Here is a 27,680-nt window from a genome sequence, read left to right as displayed (position 1 = left end):
CCATATTTTATTGATTTCTTCTCTATAGCAGAAGCTCTACCAGCAAAGTTTCAGTACAATTCAATGCAATTTTTTTAATTGCACTCTACAAATTTATTGGCACTTTGCTTCATTTCCAAAGAATACGAGGCAGCTATTAAACATGCATATAAATTTAAAAATTAAGTGAGAACTTGGAGCAAATAAAAATAGAAATAGAAAGCTAAGACAACGCCAGAAGTGTTTAGTGCGCAAATGACAGAGCCTGGATACGTAGTGCTAAATGTGACAAGGAGGAAGCACCTTGAAAAATGACAGAATGGGGTAATGACAGGGAGAAATACTCCTCTGTGGTAAGAACACATCTTTCCCTATGAGAGTGGAGGCAACAGATAAACTTCAAACCTGGTTTTCACCAGCTAGCATAGTGCCTGGCATATAGTAGATGTTCAACAAAAGATCTCATGATTGGATAAACAAATGAATGAATCAGAGGAAAATTGAGTATCATTTATTCAACAGTTTTTTGTGGAGTGCCTGTTACATGCTGTGGCATAAACCAATATACTAAGTATCATACAATAAGCTAGAAATCTAGCTCTTAAGAAATAGGGAAAGCAAAATATATAAATAAAGATAATGAAGACAAGTGAGAAGAGGGAGTTATAATGTGCTGTGAATGCTCATATATGGAAAATGAGCTCCTTCCACAGGAGTAATCATGGAGAAGGCAGCACTTGTGTTGGAATGAGCAGAATTTTTCCAGGTACAAATGGCAGAAAGACATGCCAAGAATAGAGTCAGCATCAGTAAGGTGGAAGCTATGGCTGACAACTGCCCCCAGACTAATAGTTTGTACTGTGCTTTCTACAAGGGAAGCAGGATGCTAGTTTGACTGGAGTTTATTATTTATGCAAAATTGATCAAAGGAAAGTAAGAAATAATCTGGGAAAGCAGTTTTCAGCCCACTTTTAGGTAGCCTTTAAAGTAAAACTGAGATGACTGGCTTTCCTTGGGGAGACATTGGGGAAATGTTGAAAGTAGGAATTGAAGAAGGTTGCTCCTTAAGAAATCTGGGGCAGTGGCTTCATCTGACTGTGCCAGGAGCTAACAAATTACAGATACCCTCCAAGTTGATTCAACATTTTAAAGGAAAAACAAATTGTACTTAAAGCAACATATGATTCTTCCTTTGAGTCCTATGCCTGATTTCATCACTAACCTGGGAGAAGTACACTACTTTATCATGTGGACAGATGGCACACACAAAGTTATGTACAGCCACTTCTGATTTTTCAATAATAAAAGTTTGAATGACTGAAAGAAAGAACTTTTTCTAACTATCTAATCTCAGTATAAGGCCACTTTGAACCAGTAAAAAAAAAAAGCTAAATGGTAGACTTATGCTAAGAATCCTGTCCTTCTTAGTAACAAATTCAGAGTTAAATGAATGCTTAAAAAATGGTTATGATGAGCCTGTTTAAATCAACAGGGAAGAAGTTATTGAATTTAATGCATCCATCCTTCTCCAGAGCCTACGGTCAAGTTATAAACCAAATAATTATTTAGAATTAAAATGTGAAGTCCCTCAAAGAAATGTCTTCCCAATTCTCCTGTAAAGGGTCAATAAATTTGGCATCCTTTAAATTCCACTGTTGGAAATCTACAAGGGGCCATCTCTTTTTTGCATTAGAAACAGAAGCTACACATTTACATACAGTTTGAGAATTCTCCAAAAAGACTAGAGGAAACTGCTGTCCCCTTTTCCACCAGCTTTCCAGGGGTCTGAAACATCAGTGGGAAATCCACTGAGTTTCAGCCACAGGTGTACCCATTTTGTATCTCAGATTCGAATGTTTTGTTAGGTGGGAAAGTCAGACACCAGGAAATGTATCTGAAGCCGAAACTGAGTTCAGGACCCAGAGTCCAGGCCACAGGTAATGGCCGCTCTTGGATTCGAACCTTGTAGTTAGAGAGCCTTCATTTCCTGTACTGGGTGGGGACAGAGAGAAGGAGTGGAGGGACCACACGACTTCAAAGTCCACCACCAGGCCTCGTCATGACCCTCCACTTCCATGCAGCTTGGAATGACGCTTCTCAAGGAGGAGGTTTCTATCCAAAATTTTCACTGAGCTTCCATTTTCCCTGACGGTGAGGGCCCATGTATCTCCTTAGGACCTTTGGTGTCCCTAAGAGAGAGAGAAGCAGCGGCAGGCAGCCGTGGTTTGTGATTAAACAATGAGCAACCCACAGCAGAGACAGCTTCCCAGCCTGCATGCCCTTCCGCAAGCAGGGACCAGGATGCTGTCTCACAAAGGTGTCAACCCAAATAGTGTTAGAAGTCATTAAAGAGTTCTCTGCACACATGGGATCACACAATCTACATAGGGCTTTCACAAAGACAGCTTTGGACTTCAAGTCTTCAGAAACCGGACAGCTCTAATTTCTTACTCTTTGAGAACATTTACTGCATTTTAGAACACGAAAGGAAAGGAAATGGCTTTGTATTAGAATTGGGGAACAAGAGCAGCCTGGATTTTTTACCTTCGGGAAACCTTCTGTGCTTTTTTTTTTTTCGTCAAGCTTTCCTGACATTGACATTGGTGGCACTGGCTAAAGGGAACTGTGGGTCATGTGAATTTCCCAGGAAGTGCAGACTTTAAAGGATTGTGTCCATTTTGACATAGGGACAAGTAGACTTGCATACACAACTCTTACTGATTTGCCTTGGCAGGTACCGATAACCTTGTCTTACTCACTCACACTCCCAAAGGCAAGAATTTCCGCTGAGAATCATAAAAATCCCACTTTCCAAAGCAAAGGCACTGTTACCACTATGATGGCATATAAATACCTCAACTGATTGGGCTGATAGAAGGGGCTGCAGGCTTTTAAGGGAGCAGCTGTGATCTGATCTTCACCCCAAATAGTTAACCACCATCAGATGACAGGAGCTTTTCTCACTGTGGAAAAGACATTTACTGTTCAACTCATATCCAAAGTTATCAGTCCAGAGTGTAACTTTTACTAACTTGTTGCGTTTGTGTTTGGTCCTTGAGATGTACAACTTGCTTTTTGCAGATGGTAATTTCTGGTGTTGTTCTCTTGCTATTTTTTTGGTATGAAACTGCCGTATTTGTTAAAGTTTGTTCATTTTGTGGTTTTTAATTCCCATTGGTGCACTGTACAATGGGGTGTTGTAATATATCATGAAGAAAGAAATAATGTGCAGATATATTATGGAATGTGTTTTATTTTCAAATGACTGTGGTGTTGACAATATATTGATTTATCAAGATACTAAGGGAAAACTCTAAATTTACCAAAATGTGTATATTTTAATAAATGCATAAAGCTTTATTGTGTGCCTTTGAATTTAAAAATGGTTTTATAACAAAAGTTAGAAGTGTTAAAAGTAATGTAAAGCTTTTTCACAGGAGACTACCAAAAAAAAAAAGGAAAGAGGTTTCCCATAAAAATTTTGTAAAAAGTAACCAGTACCTGGAGTCTGGTACTTTTTTCCATTCTAAAATGGAGATGAATAACTGATTTTGCCTTAAGTGCTCCAATCGTCCTTGGTAGAAGAGCCAGATAAATGAGCTTATTTTGGAATTAATTGCATTCTTGTGGAAAATTCATTTTCAGAATAAAAATATTTTTTAAATTACAGCCAATCGACTATTAAAATTTAAATTTAAAAAAATCAATGCTATACTATCTTTTCTAAATTTGCTTAACTTTCATGAGGAGGAGGAAACATTTCATTTTAGTGGACTCTCAGAGGAACCTGAAGCAGTTCATTCCTCCTCTGGCCATTTTCTTCTTAGAAGGACGCAGGGCTCTGTCTGGGACTTGCTCATGACACTGCCCTCTTCACTATCCCATTTCCAGAACCAATTCCCAGTGACGGCCACACTCCTGTCCCCTCTCTCAGCACTGTTTGGGTTTACTAAAGCTGCAGGATTGCAAAATACCGGAAATGAGTGGGCTTTTACAATGGGGATTTATTAACTTACAAATTGACAGTTCTAAGGCCATGAAAATGTCCCAGTTAAGGCATCACAGAACGATACCTTCTCTGAAGAACAGCACTGGGATCCTGGGCACCTCTGTCAAATTTCAAGGCACATAGTCAGCATCTGCTGGTCCTTTGTTCCCAGGTTTCACTGCTCTCAGCTGCTGGTCCCAGTGGCCTCCTCTCTGGGCTTCTGTGGGTCCTCTCTTAGCATCTCCAGGGCTAAAAGGTTTTTTCTTTAAGCCCTTTCCAAACCTCCCTCAGTGTTTCTCTCTGAGCTCTCTTGGCTTTTTCTGTTCTTCATTCTCTCTTAAAGAACTCCAGGAAAAAGGATTAAGACCCACCTTGAATTAGGTGGGTCATATCTCAAGTGAAACAACCCAATCAAAAGGTCCCACCCACAATAGGTGTAACATCCACAGGAATGGATTAAAAGAACATGACTTTTTCTGGGGTACATAACAGCATCAAACCAGCAGAAGCACCACCTCATATTGCACTCAAGGGCATTCAATTCATTGCCCCCACCCTTTTTAAATTTTTTTTGTATGCTATGTGGCAGGACCACATTTCATTATTTTTCCCATAGGAGTATCCCGTTATTGCAGCACCATTTGTTGAACTTTTGTTTTTGTTTTTTGGGAAGTGATTAGACTGGGACTCGAGCCCAGGTCTCCCACATAGCAGGCTGAGAATTCTACCACTGAACTACCCTTGTACCTCCCCTCCATTCATTTTTAAGACATACTGGAGGAGCATTATTTGCCTAAAGTCCAAACCCAACAATTATAGTGGTTTACTTTCTTTTCCTTTTATGATGGTACAAGTAATGATGTTTGGAAAAAATGTAGTGTGATACAGCAAGACCACATATTTTCCCTACCATGAGAGATGCAAAGAATCTGCTGTGTCTTTATTTCTTGCAACTCATTGATCTTCCTTGCAAAAGTCATCTGCCTGGTTCATAACATAGAGAAAAACTTCTATAGTATTTGTTTACAGAATCACAGTCTCTTTCAACTTAGTCTCTCTTACATGACTGAGTCTCTTTTATATAAATGCCTATCTTTTAGATGTCCTCTAATTCCCTTGCTTCTCCCCAAAATGGCACGTGGGTACAGAGCTTTTATGATCTGAAAGTGTGTGAGGGTACGTAGGTGAGGAGAGCTTGGGGGTACTAGTGAAAACTAAGATTCCCTGGACTCCTGACTGATGGCTACTGCAGAATAGGGCCAGAACTGCTTCCCGGTCAGATGACCATGGCGATGGCCCAGCCCATCTGGGCCCATCCACATCCCATCATATGGCCTTCATGATGACATTCACTTCCAGAATCCACAGGCCTAGTGTGTAACTCATCTTGGAGTTCCTGCACACTGAACTCTCCTCCCATCCAGGCCTTTGCTGGCCCACCAATCCCTCAACACATCCACTTTAGAATCCACAGCATGCTGCCCAGAGATCTGGGAAGCCAGGAGCACCCCCTCAGGCTCAGTTATCCAGCCTCACCCTTCACAAATAATGCATGATCATTTCTGGGCTCTGCTCACTGAGGCTTAATGGTATGTCGAGCCTACTCGTGAGAACAATTATTAACTTTTCAGTTTTGTGATCCAGTTGTTAAACACGGCCATTATTTAAAATTATATCCTTCAAACTTACTACGTAAAAATATTATATTAAAATAAAGGTAATAAATACCCCAAACTTATCATTTTCTAATTATTTTCCTACATTTTACAATAATCTATTGTCTTGAGGTTATTTCTGACCTCGGTAGCTGTATTGGGAAACTATTATATAATGGTGTACACTCGTACATCTGTTGCCAACTCAGTGTTCAGTGAATTCGCATGGATAGCCTGAAATCAGTCATGGTGAGATTATGTATACCACAGAAATTGGCTTTTTTCTTTTCACCTGAGAGCTGATTGTTAACAATTTTCCAACACAACACTGCTTTTATCCTCTCTAGCTACACCTGGGAGAGACGGCTGATCTGGCCAACGTTTTCATGCTCTCTTGCTACAATCACATCCCCCCACCCCCATAGGGAAAAAGCCTGGACACGCATTGTTGTCCTCCCCATCCCACACCTATTTCACTTCCCCTCCCCACCATCAGCAGGACTAGCAGGCGCGGGCTTTGCAATCTCCTTCCCAGCTGATCAAGATTCCCCACCTATTATCCTCCTTCCTGAGGGCACTAAGTCTCATGATTCAGTCTTATTGGTTGACGGGTTACCCTCTTTAAACTAAGGAGTAAATTATAAGTAGTCTCCATCAAGAGTCAAAGGACACCCTCCCCTCTACAGGAGATATGACTCCCAGGGGTGTAAATCTCCCTGGCAGCATGGGACAGAAATGCTGGGATATGCTGGAATGAGCTGGGACCCAGCGGCAAGGGACTGAGAAAACCTTCTTGACCAAAAAAGGGGAAGAGAGAAATGAGAAAAAATAAAGTGTCAGTGGCTGAGAGATTTCAAACCGAGTTGAGAGGTTATCCTGGAGTTATTCTTAAGCATTATATAGACATCCCTTTTCAGTTTATGGTGTATTTGAGTGGCTAAAGGGAAGTCTCTGAAACTGTAGACCTATGTTCCAGTAGCCTTGTCTCTTGAAGATGTCTATACAATGATATAGCTTTCTCAATGTGAAAACTTTGCATCTGATGGTCCCTTTATCTATGGTATGGACAGATGAGTAAAAAATATGGATAAAAAAGTAAACAAATAATAGGGGGAACAAAGGTTAAAATAAATTGGTTAGATGGAAATACTAGCGGTCAATGAGAGGGAGGAGTAACAGGTATGGCATGTATGAATTTTTTCTTTTTTCTTTTTGTGGAGTGATGCAAATGTTCTAAAAAATTATCATGGTGGTGAATACACAACTATGTGATGTGAGCCACTGATTGTACCCCATGTATAGAACATTTGTATGTTAAGAATGTTTGTGTTTGTATGTTGTTCTATCAATAAAAATATTTTTTTAAAAAAAGAGTCAAAGAACAACCTGGAACTAGAAAATAACCAAGTCACAAAAAACTGGATTAATAACCCAAAATAGAAAGTCATTACACAGGTTTTAAAATTAAAAGATTATTCAGAGTATCAGAGCTGCTCTTAGAGACATCTTCTACTTGGCTGTAACTCAAAACCATTCAAAAAATAAAGCACTCCTTTAGAAACTTAAGAGCTCCCCATCTCTCAAACATTAAATTCACAGCTCTTCTGCATTCTATTTCCAGTGCCATTCATTGACCGGCAAAGAGTCCTTTCTGTGCAAAGTCCCCCTCTGCTCCTCTGCCCATGTTCATGTTCTCCTACGTGAGGATGGGTCCTTCTCTTCTCAATTGGCCTCCATCATCTCTAAAGCAGTGAAACTCTCCGTTGTGAAGTTCAGAGGGAAACATGCATGCCCACATTTCTACGACCCGGAAATCTGAATTCTTCAGACTTTTATTACATAGATGCACGTGCCTGATGCCCCCTGCCCCATAAAAGCCATTTACAAGTTTTTCAGGAAGGGATGAGCTATTTGTAAGTCAATTAACCCAATAAGATAAAGTACTGTGGCAGATTTTTCTCCAGAGAAGGGAAATACAAATGATTGGTGACTTTAATTAACCTCAAACAAAGCTAAAGGAATGCAGTTTGGAACAGAATCCAAAGAGGAAATAGTCCATCCAAATTCAATTCTGGTAGCTCTAAGACTGTGATTGAATTTCCTTCTGAGAGGAAAACATTCCTCCCTGGGCAGGAGTTGGGAGGAGGTAGGGGGTTTCCTGGCAGTGGGGTTTTCCTTTTCCATGAAGCCCTGTTTCCAACACAGCCCCCCTTAAAGTCCTGGAAATAAGTTCAAGGTATGTGTCTAAAAATACGCAATTCTTCAGCTTCATCACCCAGCCTTGTCCACCCTGTAGTGTGAGGGTGGAGATGGGTTAACCAACCATGGTGAAAACGTCCAAGGGAAGGAGACATCCTGCCGAGGGTCCTTCCCACAGCATGCCATAAGCCTGGAGGACCATCGGAGGACGGCACCACTACCCTATCCCTGATGACCGAAATTCCTCCACTGGAAACAAAAAATGGCATTCCCCAGTGAGAAAGTCATCTTCAGATGTCTTCACAGTTAACTTCCCCTGCAAGAAGGAACATAGCATCTTAACCCATTTACACTGAGATGTGGATGCGTGATAGCAGTCCCTTTTCTGAAAGCAAGTTTTCACAAGTTATTAGGAAAGTCACCCCTGGGTGACTGAGGGGTTTTGGGGGAAGCCACAAGAAGGAGAAAAGGGTACAGAAGGGGGAGGCTGGGATACTAAGGAGTGATTTGGCCTTATTCACATCATAACCTTGCCCAGAATTAACTCCAAATATAATGAAGGCTGGAAGACACCATAAATCTGCCTGAACTGAAGCTGCCAAGATGCCTAATGAGGGGCGAGACGGCTGGTGGGATGGGCGCACAGAGCCTTGGACCACGAGAGAAGCTCGTCGCCAAGTCCTGGATCTCCACAGCTGGCTGTGTGAGCGCGGGCAAGCCACCACCTCTGCTTCCACACCTGTAACCCAGAAGTTGACAGGGATGCCTAACCTCTCAGGTCGCAGTCTAAGGGCAGTGAACACATACACCTTGCTTCCTGCAGCATCCTAGCACCTACTTCAGAGCCTGGAAGGCAGAGACAGTTCCACAAATATTTGTGAGGGAATGAATGAAGAGAAGTGAAAATTTTCTCTCAATATCCAGAGACTGTCACTGTGTTTTTGCCAAAGTGGAGAACGATTTGAATCATTCTGTTTAAATATTCAACAGTTCACCTCTCTGAAAATTTTCAGATCATTTGAATCACTTTTAGAAATTGATCTTAAGAAAACAAATAATCAGAGATGTGGTCAGAGGTTTATGTCAAAGGGTATACCTATAATTACAGGAGAAAAATACAAAGAGAATTGAAATTAACCTAATGCCCCAAACAGGACATTGGTTAAATAAATCACAGAGTAAACTGTAGAACTCAATACTGTACAGTCATCTAAAAATATGTTTTCAAAGAATATTTAATGACATGAAATCTTCATTAATGTTAGATTTTAAAAGTAGAATGCAACGATTATATATAATGTCTTTGGTTTTGAAAAAATATGTGTTTGATAGCTGCATAGAAAGAGACTTAGAAGGCAATATATAAAGTGTTAACCATTCATTACCTCTGAGAAGTCTGGTTTGGGGTGGTTTTCCATTTTCTTTCCGTTATCCATTTTCTTCTTTACACCATTTTGTTTTTTCCAAATATTCTTCAAAACATTTTATTTTCATATAATAGCAATAAAATATAATTAATCCTTGTTTCCTATGACATAAGGTCCTTTTCAAATATTTGCATGTTCTAAATGGCAAACCAAGAGTATGCCTAGTACCTCTCCCTAAGCAATTACAACAAAATAAAAGTTCTACTCCTTCAAAGCCAAGCCATACACAGGTCACTCTCTTTACATTAGTGCATATCAGTTTAGGATGTTTAGAAGAGGAAATCCATACTCAGATGGCATCCATTAGCTTACATACTTGGCTCACATACATATTGTCAAATATTTAATGTGAGTTTTAATTCACTCAAAGATATCAGAAAGATATCACAATTTTAAAGGACAATTGATTGTATTTGTGTGTTTACTTGTAAATATGCAGCTTAATTTTTCTACCAAGTAAAATATGTGTCAATAGCCCCTTGTCTTGCCTTGGGATTATTACATGTCACATATAAGATAGTCAATAATTATTTGTTAAATAAGATGGTTAAGCTAACTAAGATATACATTGTTGGTAGTTCTAAGTGTATTGTTTGTTTTCTTAAACAAAAAAAAATTAACCACAACAAAAAGATTAAACAGAATTATATCTACCCCTGCCCAAAAAAAAAATGGTAGTTTTTTTTAAAAATGTACAATCGTCGATGATTTATAACTTAAGTATATTTTTCACTAAGGTCACTCCTCTATTCAAAATCTCCAGGGGCTCACTATTGCCACCAGAACCTCCCTTCATAGCCTGCAACCTTTCCACATTTCCACTCTCATTTCCCCCAGAAGTCCTATATTATGAAATGCCAAAATCATCAGGCTTCCCAAGCCCACTCTTGTCCATGTGTCTCCTTGAATGTCGCTCACCCCCTTGTCCATTCAGCAAGTTTTGTTCATCTTTCAAGGTCTTCTCCAATGTGAGTCCTTCCTCTGGATCTCCTGACTTTAACCTGTCCTACCCACTCCTCCCCCGACCACCTGTTCCCACAACATTTTTTTTTATTATTTTTTATTTTTTTACATGGGCAGTCACCAGGAATCGAACCCAGGTCCTCTGGCATGGCAGGCAAGCATTCTTGCCTGCTCAGCCACTGTAGTCTGCCCAACATTTTTTTTTTTTACTATATATATGGCATTTTACATGTGGAAAACAGCTTTTTGTTTGTATGTTTCTCTCCCCGGATAGATCAGAAGACTCCAAAAAGATACAAAATGAACATATAAGAACTTCTCTCTTCCTAGAATGTTTTAACTCTGAAACGTATGGACAAAATTAAGCCTTATATTATATACATATTTGATATTTATTATGTTGTATTATATATTATACTATGGATTTTACTGAGCCACATATGATCAGACCCGCCCTCTGTGTGTGGTGGTACACAGGCTTCCTAGGTCCCCTGAGGACAGAGGCTCCTCTTCAAAGAGGAGGGTGGATATTACTATCCCCACTCTCACCATCAAGTTTTGATGGTTTGTGGTTTATAAATAGCCACTTCAGTGGAGTTACACATTGTGTTATCTGAGTACATTTTTTCTTTTTTTTAACATGGGCAGGCACCGGGAATCGAACCCGGGTCCTCGGGCTTGGCAGGCAAGCATTCTTACCTGCTGAGCCACCTTGGCCCACCCTCACATTGTGTTATCTGAACTAAACTAACAAGAGACCAAACCATTCAAAAAGTCTCCTACAAAGAAACCATAAAATAGCCATTGTGGCCAAAACAGTGAGACTAGAAGTCTCCTAGCATTCTACAGGAAGTGATCAAAACGGTTAATTTTTTTTAAGCTCCTTATATATTAAAGTAGAATTTTATTCAGTAATTGGGAAAGAGATGGGAAATGGAATTAAAAATATATAGTATACTATCCCAGGAGTTGCTAGTTACTCGAGGTTAAGTACTTAAAGTACTCAACTCGTTTCCTTTTCTTTTACTATGAAAGGAAAAGTGTTCCAAATTTGCTGATCTTTTTTGTGATAATGACTGGTGATCCATAGTTTGTCACCTAGCAAGAAGAATAAAGCAAAATAAGCACTGTTAATTCTTGATCTTGTAACAATTGATGAGAAAACAATTGCTTTTCTAAAGAAATCTGTGCTACAGAGAAGCCATTTTGAAAAGAGTCAAAGTGTGTCCTTTTATTACTAAAAATAATGTGTGTCAATTATAAAAACTGTCAGGCTATATACATAGAAAACTTGGCATTTTTAAACCTAGTTGAGAAATCTTACAAATGAAGAGTCTCCATGGGTTTTCAAACCATTTGCTAGAAATATTAAAATGCAAATATTCTAACTAGTTTTCAAGAACAACTGAAAGGCATCAGGAAAGATGGAGAACTACTAACAATTTTTTATTTTATTAGAGAAGTTGTGGGCTTACAGAATAATCATGCAAAAAGTACAGGATACCCATATACTATCCTATTATTAATATCTTGTGTTCTAGTTTGCTAGCTGCCGGAATGCAACACACCAGAGATGGATTGGCTTTTAATAAAAGGGGATTTATTTCCTTAGTTCTTCAGAGGAAAGGCAGCTAACTTTCAACTGAGGTTCTTTCTTACATGGGAAGGCACAGGGTGGTCTCTGCTGGCCTTCTCTCCAGGCCCCTGAGTTCCAACAACTTTCCCCAGTATGATTTCTTTCTGCATCTCCAAAAGCCCGGGCTGAGCTGCGAGTGCTGAGATGAGGTATGCTGAGCTGCGTGGACTGTGCTACCTTGAGTCTCTCATTTAAGCACCAGCCAATTAAATCAAACATCACTCAGCCGACTGCAGATGTAATGAGCAACAGATGAGGTTCACGTGCCATTGGCTCATGTCCACAGCAACAGAACTAGGTGCCTTCACCTGGCCAAGTCGACAACTGAATCTAACTACCATACTTGGCATTAGTGTGGTACATTTTTACAATCGATGAAGGCACATTTCTATAATTGTACTATTAACCAGAGACTATGGTTTAACTCTGGGTTCACTGTTTGTGTTGTGCAGTTCCATGGGATTTTTTATTATAATGTTAATTTTAGTAAAAATCTTTGCAAAATTGTAGAGGAAATTGATACAAGTATATAATGATTTAGGAAGACAATCAGAGATGTGATTCTTCTTCTATGTGCTTCTATGTATTTACATGAGGTATCCTGTTCAACCAGAGCAGTTATGGACACTAAGTAGCAAAGTAAAGAAAGCCTTAAGGGATGCTATTGAAGATAAGTTGGGATCAAAGCAAAAGAGATTGTTATGGATTTAGGATGTTAAATTTATAAACTTTGGGTGTTAAATTTAAGCCACATCGTAACCACAAAGAAAATATCAGGGAATGTGTGAACTCAGAGTCAGAAAGTAGAACACAGGACACCAAGGGTGCAAGGCAGGGGCAAAAGGGAGTTACTGCAAAGTGAGTGTAGGAGAAAGGAAAGTTCTAGTAATGGATGATGGTGAGGATACTGCAACATTGTGGTCACTCCCACTGAATGATTGGGAGGGGTTGGGGTGGGGAGATTTACATTGTATATATGTTTCCACAATTAAAAAGAAGAAAGAGAAACTAAAAAAATAATGGCATTTAAATGCAAAACATAATACTGGATGGGATCTAAAAATGGAGGAGAAAATTTCAAAAAGACATTATTCAGATTTCAAACAGAGTCGAAAGGTTATTCTGGAGGTTATTCTTAAGCATTAAATAGATATCTCTTTTTAGTTTATGATGTATTGGAGTGGTTGTAGGGAAGTGCCTGAACTGTAGAACTGTATTCCAATAGCCTTGATTCTTGAAGATGATTGTATAATGATATAGCTTCTACAATGTGACTGTGTGATTGTGAAAACCTTGTGTCTGATGCTCCTTTTTACTAGGGTATGGGCAGATAAGTAAAAAATACGGACAAAAAGTTAACAAATAATAGGGGGAACAAAGGTTGAAATAAATTGGTAGATAGAAATACTAGTGGTCAATGAGAGGCAGGGGTGAGGGGTATGGTATGTATGAGTTTTTTCTTTTTTCTTTTTTACTTTTTTTTCTGGAGTGATACAAATGTTCAAAAAAGTGATCATGGCAATGAATACTCAACTATGTGATGATATTGTGAGCCATTGATTGTATACTATGTATGGAATGTTTGAATGTTAAGACTGTGTGTTGTATGTTGTTTTATTAATAAAAATATTTTTCAAAAAAGGGAAAAAAGACATTATTCAGACGTAGAACAAATTGAAATATACAATTAAGCCTTTTATCAATATTAAATTTATTGAACTTGATAACTGCACTTAAGGTGATTATATAAGTAAATATCTTCACTCATAGGAAATGAACTACCATGTGTTCAAGGAATAGGATGTGTGCAGCATGCTCTCAAAAGTTTAGAAAATGGAGATAGATAGGTAGATAGATAGATAGATAGATAGATAGATAGATAGATAGATAGATAGATAGATAGACAGACATAGATAGATGATAGAATGATACAGCAAAGATGGCAAAATATTAAAATTGGGGAATCTGGGTATCTGAGGAGGTGAGAGTATGTCAGAGTTCTTGCTTTGGGGGTTTGTGTTATATTTGCAACTGTCCTATGAGTTTGAAAATATTTCAAAATTAAAAGTTTTAAAAATAAACTGAACTAAGAATCAGACTTTTCAATGTTTTTCTCTCAAATATCAAATAATGAAGCAGATTTAAACTCATTGCTTCCACTAAAATAGTGTTATAAAGAGAAGAAAAAGGTTTTGTGCCACTAATACGTAATACAAAACAAATTTTAAAAGTTACTTCATCTTTTTCTTACTCTTTTAATGTTTGTGTACATTTTAAAATATCCATAATATATTAAACAATTGTACATGTATATATATATAGTATTTAAATCAGTAAATAAACATGTATGTGTACACTGATAGCCAGAGGAGATAATTAATGTTTGCAGAATGAATTAAATCTTACAAGATTTACTAGCACAGATATAAAAAGTATCCATGAATCCTGTGCAAAGAACATGAAGGAAGACACAAAAGCCCAGGGTCTGTTTATTTTGTAATAATCAAAGGGAAAGAAATCCTCTCTAAAATTTTTAATGACCTATAATTTAAACTAGCCTCACTGGGCAAAGAATATTATTGAGGGAATATATCACCAACTGAGAAAGCATATTAGAGAGGAATTATATCTTGAAGTTTAGTGGCTTTTTCTGGCAAACTCTCAAGATCTGACCATTAAATAAAAAACTTCACCAAACAAAGGCACATTATAGTATCTTTCCTAAGCACATGGTAATATGAATTCATAAAAATGATAAAATTCTTCTGTGTTTCAAAAAAACGCCCAGCCATTTAGTGAAAAGAACAGTTTTTATCACTTATCATTATGTAGAAATTTAGTACACAGAAAATGAAATTGAAGCATGTTTTGTTTTCTTCCCACAAATTCTAATCTTAACAGATTAGAAGATGGATGTTTTTGAGACTAATTCATTTGTTGCTGTGTCCAGATCTCCAACTGACTGCAAAATACTGAACCAATCTCCTTAGGCAAAACTTGCAACTCAAAAACTGATGTTTTTCAGGTCCCAGAATCCATTTAATGACCTAATAAGATGAGGTGAGCAAACTTGGTGGCAACCAAATGAACTTTGATGGGACAAAGCAACCAGCTCACAAGAGACAATATGAGGACAAATAAAATAGGGAAAACTTTTCACCATGGGTGATCAACGTACGGAACTCATCAACTCCAAGTGACATACTAGTTGAAACATAAGCGGGTTCAAAGAAGGTTCAGACACATTCGTGGAGAATAACTCTCTACTGGGTTGTTAAATGAAAGTTAGATTTGTTCTCCCCGTTGGGAACACGGCACTACATTGGTCTGACAAGGTGTGAGTTTCTTTTGTGTCTATCCTGCCATCAGAAATTCCAAAGCCTGATACACAGAGGGAGTCTTGGATAGCGTCCCAGATTCTGGCACAGCCTAGTCAACTTGGTCCAAAAGGGAAAATACATGCCTAAGAAATCGAACCCTGGCTTGACTTCTTTTTCATTCTGAAGCTAAATATTTTTCTAAACAAAATCGAAACCCTACCTCCTTACTAGAGGTCATTCAGGATGAAGAGCAGCTCTGAAAGATCTCTAGAATGTAGTTCGCAGAGAATGGTGTGGGGGATAGAGCATAGGAAGTTAAGGCATAAAATGCACAGAGCTTCTGTTTAGGACGGTAGAAAAGATTTGGTAATGGATGGTGGTGATGGTAGCTCAACATTGTGACTGTAATTAGCAGCACTGAATTACATATTTGAATGTAGTTAAGAGGGGACGTGTTAGGTTGTATATATGTTACTAGAATAAAATAAAATAAGTTCCATGAGATTATACACAAAGAGTGAAGTCAAAATTAAGCCATGGACTATAGTTAATAGTACAATTTTTAAAATGTGCCATAATCAAATGTAACAAATGTACCATACCAATCAAACTGTTAATAATAGAGTGATATATGGGAATCCTGTATTTTATGCATGGATTGTTCTATAAACCCACAACTTCTCTAATTAAATAAACAAATAAAATAAAACCATGGTGGGAGATAAAAGTCCCTTGCAGTGCTCTCTTCTTGGATTTCCAAATTTTAAATTCAAATCTGGTTAATTTCAAAAAGGCTCTGTATTATAAAAATCATAACATTTTTCTTGTAAGAAAGACTTACTGAATGATTAATATTGTGAAGGTTTTCCAGCCCAATGATTTCAGCGCTAAAAACAGAGTGTAACACTCACTCATTTTGGCATTTTGTTTGCAATATCAAACTCTCCGTTCCCCAGTCTTATAGACATTGAGAATTGCTAACAAGTGGTGACCACAGTGAATCACATCTTCCAAAAAACTTTCTCATGTGAGTTAACGTTTTACATAAAGATTATCATCTCTGCCATTAACTAGGACTTCAAAGGCTATAAAATAGTTTACTGCCTTCAGCAGGTAATCCCCATTATTTCCTGTTAATCAGCTTGTGGAGCAGTGGAGAATATGAGTCTACATTTCCTCTTTCCATAGATACAAATACCTAATAGAGCTGGCACTACACAGAGACTCAAGCTCCCTTTGTTTGCCAGTTGAATAGAGATAAAAGACCCCTTTGTAAGAATATCTTTTTTTGAAGACTAAGTCAAGAATTTAACCTACCCCTACACTAACACTTCCATCCCTGGATTTGAGTGTGTGTGTGCGTGCGTGTGGTAATATATACACACACAGACACACACATACAACATAAAATTTGCCATTTTAACCATTTTTAATTTTATGCTTCAGTGACATTAATTATATTCACAATGCTATGCTACCATTGCCAATGTCCATTTCCAAAACTTTGTCGCCACCCCAAATAAAAACTCTGTTGCCATTAAGCCATAACGCCATAGTTCCCTCCTCCCCAGTCCCTCAGAACCTCTAATCTACTTTCTGTCTCTATGGATTTGCTTATTCTATACATTTCATATAAGTGGAAGCATATAATATTTATCTTTTTTGAGTCTGACTTATTTCATTTGCATAATGTTCTCAATGTCCAATCACATTGCAGCATGTATCAGAGCTTCATTCTTTTTTACGGCTGAATAATATTCCACTGTACGGATATACCATTTTTTTAATCCATTCATTAGTTGTTAGACACTCAGGTTGCTGCCACCTTTTGGCAACTAGCATACTGATGCTATGAATAATGACATGCAAGTATCTGTTTGAGTCCCTGTTTTCAGTTCTTTGGGGCATACACTTAGAAGTTAAGTTGCCAGGTCATATGATAGTTTTATGTTTAACTTTTTGAGGAATCACTAAACTGTTTTCCACAGTGACTGCACCATTTTTAATTCTCACCAGCAATGCACGAGGGTTCCATTTTCTCCACATTCTCACCCACACTTGTTATTTTCCATTTTCTAAAATAATAGCCATCCCAGTAAATATGAATACACTAATATATTTAATTAGGGGAATATCTATGTTACAAAATCTCATACCAATTTTGAATATGTCCTTTCATTAAATGACTTTCCATAGTTATTCATTCCACTTACTTAGGGAATAAATTTCACTTGCAATAGAGTAGTGGTTAATTTCTTGGGCTCTACAACCAGACTGCAAGAGTTATAATCCTGGTTATGAAACCACGGCAATTTACCTAACCTCTTGGTTTCTCATCTGTAAAATGGATATACTGACAGCACCTAACTCATTACGTTATGAGGATTGAATGAATCAAATACCAGTGGTGCATTCTACATTAGCTATTATTAAGTTAAATTACCATCCTTTAATTTTCTATGGGAAGGATGTATATAATTTGATGTTCTCATTCTACTGTATTTTATTTAATTTAGTTTCATTTCATAATCCCCAGGTGTGCTGTAACAGTATGAGAAGTGGTCTTAGCATTAGAACACATGGGTTCAAATCTTGCTCTTGCTATTTAGTAGCTGTGTGGCCTTGGCTTATTATTTCATCTGCCTGAGGCTCGGTTTCCTCAGGGAAAAGGAGATGATACCATCCTCATAAAATTGTCGGAAGGTATGGAGCAGGCTGCAAGTTTCCCTCTACATCCAGTCTCCTCTTCTTCTATACATAGCCAAAAATTTTCCTAGGCACATAACTAGCTAGAATAAAGACCAGAGCCAGCTTCATGGACACACAACCCACACAGTTGTGTAGGGTTCCATGTTCAGAAGAGTTCCCACACTTAGTTTAATGCTCTGCAGTTGCTATCTTGAAGTTCTTAATAATTTTATCCTGAACCTGTATTTTGTTAGTGACATCCAATAGCACAACGGAACATGTGCATAAGCAGAGGAGATACACAAACTAAGCATGTCCACCCTTCCTTGACACCCTATTTGCATATGGCATTCATGATGCACCATGAGTTCTGAATTCCAGGGGATCCACAATTGATGAGAATTCAGTGAGACTCAAAGCAAGTTCAAGGTAAGCATTTTACTTCTATGACTGAGAAACAGAAGCAATGATAGTCCCAAAAGGCCATGCTTTCCATTCCATCCAGAACTTGCTTGATACACAGAAAGAAACAATGGCATTCTAAGAACCATGAGTGGTCAAAGATCTCTATCATATCTCTTCTCATTCATGTTACTTTATTAGCCAGCCACTTACACCCAAAATGATGACAGAATGAAAAGATAAAATTAGAGCAACCCATAGCTCCTTTTTCTTTCGGTCCATCCTTACTCATCTGTAAGTGGAAGGTAAGGAGTGTTGATAGAATACACAAGTCAAGAAGTGGAAGAAAAAAAAACAGTTGAATTTGTTTTGCATGATCTTTACATTGTTCTGGTAAGAACAAAATGCATATGCACATGTAAACTATATACAATTTGTGTCATTTCAGTGTTTTTGCCTGCAAGTTAAATGCCTTTATCATTGCATTTAAAATGGACATTACACAATATAAAGAACAGTAAAATTAATGGTAATAATTTAAGAGTTCAGTTTTTTTAGTTAGAACAACATAAAATAGCAAATAAATTTATATAGCAATGACAAGAAAGAGACAGACAACAGAAAAAGGAAAAAGCTTTATATTTTATTATCCGTAATGGTACTTTCTTCCTGTTTTTTGAACAAGGAACTCCACATTTTCATTTTACACAGGTCCCTCAAATTATGTAGCTAGATGTGATAATGACCGTATTTGCCAACCTCTCTTACAGCTAATATGGCCATGTGACTGACCTCAAGCAGAGTCCTGTGGCAGCATCAGGGAACTTTTCCAAGAGATGTTGAGTCTGGACATTTGACCCTCTTCTTGGATCCTTTTTTCCACCTGTGAGGGATAATCTACCATATGGGCCATGAGGTCAAGAGCTACCTTTTAAGGTTGGTGTAATGTTAGGTTCATGTGTCAACTTGGCCAAGTGATGCTGCCCAGCTGTCTGGTCAAGCAAGCCCTGGCCTATTTGTTGCTGTGAGGACCCTTTGTGGACTTAAATCATCAGAACATTGATTGCACCTATGGCTGATTATATCTGCAATTGGCTAAGGGAGTGTCTTCCACAATGAGTAGCATTTAATCTAGTCAGTTGAAGGCTTTAAAGAAGTCAGAAGAATCTTTCTCTTCACTTCAGCCAGTCAGCCCCTCCTGGGAAATTCCTCAAACACCTTTATCAGAGCTGTCAGCTTGTGACCTACCCAACAGAATTAAGACTCATGTATCCCCACAGTTTTTGTGACACACTTTTATAAACCTCATATTCATAGATATCTCCTGTGGGTGTGTTGGAAAGAGTCAGGGTCCCAAAGACTTTGTGAGACAGAACCACCATACTAGCCCTGGTGGTTTTCATTTTACATCTCATGAAATGACTCACGATAGTATATAGCCTATATTTGTCACTTAACAAATGCCTAGGGTTTCTTTGTTTGTTTGGCTGCTTATTTTTAAATCAACTACGAGAATAGATAACATTCTTTATGTTTTCCTTTGGGACAATTCAGTAAGCCCAGGTCATGGACAGTCCCCAGCATGAGGATATTTGCTTTGGTTCTCCACTTTACTCTGTTAACTGTACCTGGCCATGAATTTTATGCACATGTCAGCTCCAACTGATTTAGCTATGTTTTGTTGCACTTGTCACAATGGAAGCTGAGCTCTGACATGTGGAGAGGAGAGTTTTTAAATCATTCAGACAAGCAAAAGATTGACCCCTTCAAGTAAATTTCAGTACCAAGAAGAATCAGTGTGCCCTGCTGCAGAAGTTCTCAGCAGGACAATGTGTCAATGCCTCACTATTTTGCTCATAGTTAAATCCAGAGACATTATGATGTTTAGGGACTAACTGACTTTCATTAGTCATAAAAAAGGTGCTAGATTAGAGGAAGACTAAGTTAAAGTAGATACGTCTTATACATTGCATATCTTATAACCAATTATCTTTAATCTGTGCAATGATGTGCTTTCACTGGCACTTTATTTTCCCCTCTTAATCTTTCCAAAGTAAATCAAAGATAACATGAATGATAAGAAACTAATATTATCATTATTCATGTTGTACCTGACTCTATCACTAGACTGCGATTTATTTGAGGGCTAGGAATATCTTTGTGCTTTGCTTTTATACCTGATGGCTAACGCTTGCCTGACATATAACAAGTGCCCATTAAATGTTTGCTTAATTAATTAACTAATTAACAAAGGAATCAATGAACGAATAAGTAATATGATGTTAGCTGATGCTCATAAAACTCATTTTAAGACTACCAAAAGTTTAAGAGTCAGTGAATTTTTTAATAATATACAAGATTTCAAATCCTAATAAAATATCAGTACAAACTAAGGAAGCCAGGATCTAAAAGCATAGAGCAACCATGAATTATGCAGCTGGCATTACACCCTGAAGGCTTGTTTATTCAGAATTCTATTCTGTTCTAAGCAGAAGACCGAATGAGGGAGATATTTTAATTAATAGTGGGGTTTTTTTTTAATTTGCTGAAAATGTAAATAGCCTTAGAGAAAGAGTTGAGATTTTATAATAATTAGTTCTCCAGGATATTGTTCCTATAAACTGCTCCTGTTTAGTGATGACTGATTCCCTTCAAAAGATTGTCTTGAAAAGATTGATGTGGCAATAAGGTAGAGGAAGCCAATCTAAAAGAAGCTTGATTGAATTAAACTTTTGGATATTGGTTAAGTGTGATTGGCAAGTGTTATTTGAAACCTCTTAGCCTCCATGTCTCCTTCTCTTGGTAAAAACATCTTAGCTTCCTTCCTTTATGGGAACCCTCTTATTTCCCTGAAAGGAAAAAATAAATATATATATATGGAGCCTATGGCCCCAGCCTGGTCTAATTTCCGAGCTACAGTGATCTGCTCAGGGATGGGCAGATGGTCCTTCCAGATCAATCAGATGTGCCCTTCCTGGTACTTGAATCTTAAGCTGAGTGATGGGAAGATGGAACACAGTTAGAGTTCTTCATTCTAGCAACAGAGCCCTGTAAAACTGTCCACCTTGTGCCTGCCCTTCTCTGAGCTTGTTTTTTTCCTGGAAAACCAAGTTTTCCTTCCCCCCAAACTCCCATTTTCCTTCCCAAAATATCTCACTTTGCGTCCTCTAACCAGAATCTGCAGTTACTCATAACCAGAGACCCTTATCTAAATATTTTTAATGAAGGCCAGGTAGGTTATGGAGCATATTACGAGGAGCCTTGCGTGCCAAGTGAAGGCATTTGCACTTCGCATCAAAGGGGACACATTGTGGGTATCCTACACATCCAGGAAGGGAGCATCTGAATTTTGGACTTATTTTTTCAGGTTCACTTTTTTCACAAGTCTAGAAGAAACAGACTCTGAGAGCTTCCAGGCTTTTGTATCAGAGAGGCATGTGCTCTAACTCACAGCTCCAATAAGGAAGAAAAAAAAAAGAGCCAAAGATGGGTTCCAGTCCAATCCAAGCAGGAGGAAAAACTGACCATCTGGGCAAACTCTGATATCTCAGGCTAATGAGGGACTATGATTGGCCCAGCCTGAGTTAGGGTCACACCCCAAGACCAGGAAGACAAGACAAGCACGGCTGTCATTCTGATGGAATGGCTAGTTCACAGAAAGAGCAGGTCCCCCAAAGCACAACCTCTTCATTTAACACAGTCTGGGGATGGGAGAATGATCCTCTAGTAATGTGTCCTTGGGCAAATCATCTTAATTTTTTGGCTTCTAGAGTTTTCATTTGACCAGACATTCTTTCTATAATGTTCTCTTCAGTACTCACATTCACTGACATTTTTTCAATGGTTCTGAAACTGTAGGGTGCATCTGAATCACTTGGGGAGTTATTTAAAATGCAGATTCCCAGACTCTGTTCCCAGACACCATCTCCATAGGACTGGGGTGGAACCCTCAAATCTCCATTTTGCTCAGTGCATCTTATGCTTGTGATCCCCATACCATACTTTAGAAATAGTGAATGGAAAGATTCAAGATCCTTGCTTAGATACTAAAACTGAGGCAAATCTGAGTTGTGTTTTGATTTAGGAAAGGCCAAGTGGAGGGAGAAGGGTTTAGTATATCCCAGAAGTAAAAAGAAGAGTGGCATCCGCAGCCAGGAGGACTGGAATGCACGAGTGAGGTTCCCTGACTGTGTGCTGGAAAGTGCTAAGCATCGACCACCTCTGCCCTCCTGGACGTCAGAGCAGAATCAGGAGAAGCACAGAAGGTTCTCGGCTGCCCTGGGGGCTGCAAACGCACTCATCCACTACAGGCCTGGGCTTTATCATGCCTTTAGAAGCTCTCTTCTATGTGCACAGTTCCTGACCCATTGGTGAAATGATACTAAATAAACCTAGGCAGTGCAGGAACCCAGGTAAATTTCCTTTTAGCTTAAGCACAGGAATAACATCTATAAGGTCTTGGGAAGGGGGCAAATGATTCATTTTCACCCTGCTTTGTTTATTACTCAATAGATTATGCTGGTAGATATGTTTGGTAGAGTATGGTGGGAGCAAATAAAATAAAAGAACAATGGCTTAACTTCCCAGTCCTAACCCAAGTCTATTGAAATCGGAATGCCCCAATGCAAGGGCTCCTGGAAAGAAATACTCCCATTTCCTGGGGAGCTGAAGCAGAGCTGTCACCTGGTTCAGGCAGAACTTCAGTTCCGCAGCCCCCATTTTAGACCTTTTCTCCCATCGTGAATATTTCTGAAATTTTTGTATTAATCACTTATTGTGTTTTCCCATATCAACATAGCTGAAAAAATCAAATATATCAAATAATCTTAAAAGAACAGCATATTAAATTGATATAATGCATTCTATTATTAGAGCTGGGGAAGACAGATATTCTGTTCTCCAAAAAGAGATCACCATTTACATATATGTGCAAAAATTCACCTATAGAGATGTCCCCCCAAAATATTACTTACAATAGAAAAAAATTAGAAAAGAACCAAAATGACCAAGATATTCTTGGGAATCTGTTAAGTTATGGCACGTCCAAACAATGGATGACTATGTAGTTACCAACATTTTTGTGATAGAAAAAGAAATAAGAAATATGTCTATATATTGTATTTTAAAAGGCAAGTTACAAAACTATATGTAAAGAGTCTGTGAGAGTTTTTATTTAAAATAAAAATGGTGACTGAGAATATATTCAAAAGAATTTAATAGTAGTAGTCTAGATGATGAATGATAGGTAATTTTTAACTTTCTTATTTGTGTTTTTCCGCCAGTGTTCACATTTTCTATACTGAATATATGTTATTCAATAGCTGTGTGATTTATGCAAGTTAGGTTACCTCCGATGCCTTAACTTTTTTATCTGCAAAATGTGAATAATAACAGCCCCAAAATCCTAAGGGTTGTTGTGAAGATTAAAAGTGTTAGGATGGCAGTGAGGGTGGCACAACCTCGGGAATGTGATTAACCCTACTGAAGGGTATGCTTGGGCGTACTGAGATGGGAAAGTTTATGTTGTATATATTTTTCCACAATTTAAGAAAAAAAGATTAATAAAAGACAGTGACAACTAAATGCAATCTATGAGTTTGCAATGGAACGAATAATAAAGGAGTGAAAAAGCCCCAAAAGGACATCACGGGGACATATGAAAAAAAAAAAAACACTTGTATATATAGACTACAAACTTTATACAATGCTAAACTGCTCAAAAATGATATCGGTACTTAAGGTGGCTACATAAGTGAGTATTTTTGGTCTAAGAAAATGTACAAGGAAGTATAAAGTGTTCAAAGAGCATAATGTATATAATGTACTCTCAAATTGTTAGAGAACAGGTAGATTGGTGAGGATTAGATAGCTAATAGATAGACAGACAGACAGACAAAAAGAAAGACAGACAGACAGACAGATAGATAGATGTGATAAAATAATATGGCAATTGTGGCAAAATGTTAAAAATTGGTGGATCTGGTTATCTGGTGGGGGTGGGTGTATGTTGGAGTTGCCTGTATGATTTTTGTATTATGTTTGCAGCTGTCCTGTAAGTTTGAAGTTATTCCAAAATTAAAAGTTTTTTAAAAGAAGATTAAATGTGTTAGCACACGTAAAGTGCTAGTCCTGGCACAGAGGAAGCTCTCAACAAACGTTAACTGTGTATATTATCAGTACTTTTATAATCAGGAGAAAATGTGACTTTTCAAAACTAAACCTGACAGGAAACTGCCAGAAGGCAGATTGGTGAAATCAACAAAGATGTGAATTAAAAAGAAGGCAGGGGTGGCATTGGGCACCAACCTGGAAGCCATGACATTTGATACACAAATAGGTTTTACCAGCCGCTCTCCGTGCCTCCAAAGCGTAAGGAAGCAGCCCCTTCTCTGCCGAGGTCCTCAGAGCCCACATGGCAGTAAAAAGCTGTGGTCGGCACATCTCTTTTTTTCCCTCAATTGCCCAATACACTCCAGGCTCTCCAACTTCCCTTGTGTAAACCTGCCCTCAGGCGAGGGAAAAGCATAGCCTTTTAAGAAGTAAAGGGTCCAAGACAGGTATAGCTTAATGTGTGGTTCTCCAAGGGCTGGGCAGTGGGGTGCTGGCAACTGTTCACCAACGGGCTGGGACAAGGGAGAGAAGAGACACCTGATTTGTAGCATTTACTGATTCCCCCACCATGCCTACCAACATCACATCAACCGGCTCACAAAATTCCTGAAAAATTTCCAGTCGGCTTCCATGAGCCAGTCCTAGCAGGCTCCAGCATACACTGCATGTGTTTATTTAAATGAAGATCAAGACCTTTAAGCCAAAAGAATGTTTCTATACCAGGGAGCGTCCAGAATGATGCCAAAGGGCAAAGCAACATTCCAGAATCTTCCATGGGAAAGATGTCACTTACTGCGTGTAAGCCTGAGGGTGGCCTGTGGCTGGGCGGGACATGGACCCCGGGGGCCTGGCTACTCAGGGAGTGAGTGGAGGGTCAGCAGAACGGGCATGCCCCCAAACCTTGCTGGAAATGCAGACTCTCAGGCCCTACCCAGACCTGCTGAGCAGAATCTGCATTTGAATAAGATCCCCCGTTGATCTGCATGCATATTCCAGTTGGAAAAGCACTATTGTATATAACTTAAGAGAAATAACTCTTCAAACTAAAGAAAAGTCCCAGACTGCTACAAGTGGGTGCTCTTTTCCATTTGAAAGGAAATGTCAGTGTAGAATGACTAGAAATGGCTTAACATTCCCATGTTTTCCACTTCAACAATGGGGCATGGAGCAGTGACAATTCCCTCCATCTCCACCCCTCCCCCTGCCACAGGACCACAATGCCCGAGCTCTGAGATTTCTGCGTGAGGTAGAGAAATATAGATTCTTCAAGAGCAGCTATTCAAACCATAAGCAGCATGTGCCAACGTCCCCCCCACAATCCCCGCTCAGTCTCCGTGGAGCTGCACAGCTGGCTGTCACACACTCTTTTGTGGGGCCATCTCAATGGCAGCACTGATGCTGCCTCGTCGCAGGCCAGCCCCACAGTGGCTTCCCTGTCCTCCTAGCATGTGATGTCATGAGCACGAATGTGCTGCCAAACATTTAAGATGTTGCAGTTCACATTGTGTACATTGTATAGAAAAACACTGACACGCAGATTAAAAGACAAAAAAATAGGGCAAGATACAACCAAACCTTGTTCTATTGTTATCCCAAACCACCCATTCAGCACAAACACGTAACTTGTATTCTTTAAGTACACAATCTTCTCTTTTGTTGCTGTCCTTGTAACTAGCAGCCCAAGATTAAGAGATTCCCTTGAAACATTTTTTCCTCTAATTTGGTTTCTCTCACATTCTTGGAAAGCATGAGCAGAACCGGTTTAGTTTCAAACCAAAGATCTCCACGTGGTCTCTCCACGGTAGGGCGAAGAGTGGGGGGAAGAAGTTTGACATAACTCTCAAAAGCCTCTCACCTCTGATGACCATCAGAGAAGGAGCTAGGGAAGGCATTCACTGCCCTGCAGAAAAAAAGGGAGAAGCAACCCTTCCAGACACTGTTTCTCAGTATACTCGCCGGTCGTGTGCAACAGAAATGCAGATTCTTGGGTCCCAAACCAGATCTATTGAGTTGTCTCTAGGGATGAAGGACAGAATCTTCATTTTAAGTGACTCCTAGTGATTCTTAAATTGGAGAATGAGCGCTTTAGAGTTAGAGAGACTTCAACTCAATTCCAGTACTACATAGTGGTGTGAGCTCGGCGAATGACCTAAACCCAATGTCCATTGTCTATAAAATGGGGACTGTAGGTGGGGTTAAGTGTATGTAGTTCCTGGCACAAATAGGTCTCAATCACATGAATTCACTTTCCCCCGTTATTCAGGTGGGGCACTTTGGATCTGCCATTTTACAGGCTATACGGAGTCGACGTATTCACCCAGGTAAAGACATTTCTCTGTTGCTGGGTTTGCTGAGTTCTGATGGAGCTCCACCAAGAGCAGATAAAACTAATAAAGACTGAAACCCTCTTTATGTTTCCCGAGGAAGAATCTCTTGTTCTACAGCTGTGCTAGCCACACAGGGCTACTGAACATTCCAAATGCAGCTAGTCCAAACTGAGATATGCTGTAAGTGTAAAACACATACCAGATTCCAAAGACTCAGCACAAAAAAACCAAGAATATAAAATATCCCATTGATACTTGGTTATATGTTGAAATGATAATATTGTGGGGGTCTTTTGGGCTAAATAAAATATACATTAAAATTCATTTTATTTTTATGTTTTTTAATGTAGCTACTAGAACATTTCAAATGGCTTATATGACTCACACTGTATTTCTACTGGGCAGCATTGTTCTAGAGGAATAGCCACCCCTTATTTCCCCAAACTCAGAATAAAAAGTGACACTGGAGTTAAAACCTACAAAATGGGATTCCCTAATGAGTCAGGCAATGATCCCAGGAGACTGTGGGGTCTCTCTTCACATGGTGTAGGGGCAAGTGGCTTCACCGAGCCCCACACACACGAGAAAGCAAACAGACAGGAAAGGAGCTACGTGAATAAGTAAATATGCCCCAGAAAAGGAGCGTAGAGTTACTTGGGGCTGCTTTTGATTCAAGCTGGTGGCTGTGAGAAGAGGGAACGTGGGGAACTAAAGTTTTACTGTCCTCCTCATCCATGAATGCCTTTTTCTCCATTTATGTTCACGATCGGTTTACCCTACAACAGCTTTTTATGAAGTAGGAAGATTCCCCCTCATATAATCACATAACTTGTGTCCTTACACAAATTATATCATAGCTAAGCAAATACATTGGTCAACATGAAGGTTGTCTTTTCTGCATAAATAATTTAGAAAAAGTCTCCACCTGGGCACAATGCCCAGTGTCTACAAAATAACTAGCTCAAATGAGCATTTTCAAAGAGGA

General features: G+C 38.8%; 1 long non-coding RNA gene across 1 annotated transcript; it reads left to right on the top strand.

Moving 5' to 3' along the window:
• The first annotated feature begins 18,232 nt into the window (after nt 1–18,232).
• LOC143684239 (uncharacterized) lies at nt 18,233–27,002 on the top strand. The gene is made up of 3 exons (XR_013175929.1): nt 18,233–18,284; nt 19,028–19,193; nt 26,632–27,002. It is a non-coding gene; the product is annotated as an uncharacterized LOC143684239 (long non-coding RNA).
• The last annotated feature ends 678 nt before the right edge of the window (nt 27,003–27,680 follow it).

The sequence above is a fragment of the Tamandua tetradactyla genome, chromosome 5 (assembly GCF_023851605.1).
Source record: "Tamandua tetradactyla isolate mTamTet1 chromosome 5, mTamTet1.pri, whole genome shotgun sequence".
In the NCBI taxonomy this organism is placed as follows: Eukaryota; Metazoa; Chordata; class Mammalia; order Pilosa; family Myrmecophagidae; genus Tamandua; species Tamandua tetradactyla.
Note: the sequence above shows the minus strand (reverse complement) of the source record. Positions and strands in the feature narration are given on the sequence as shown.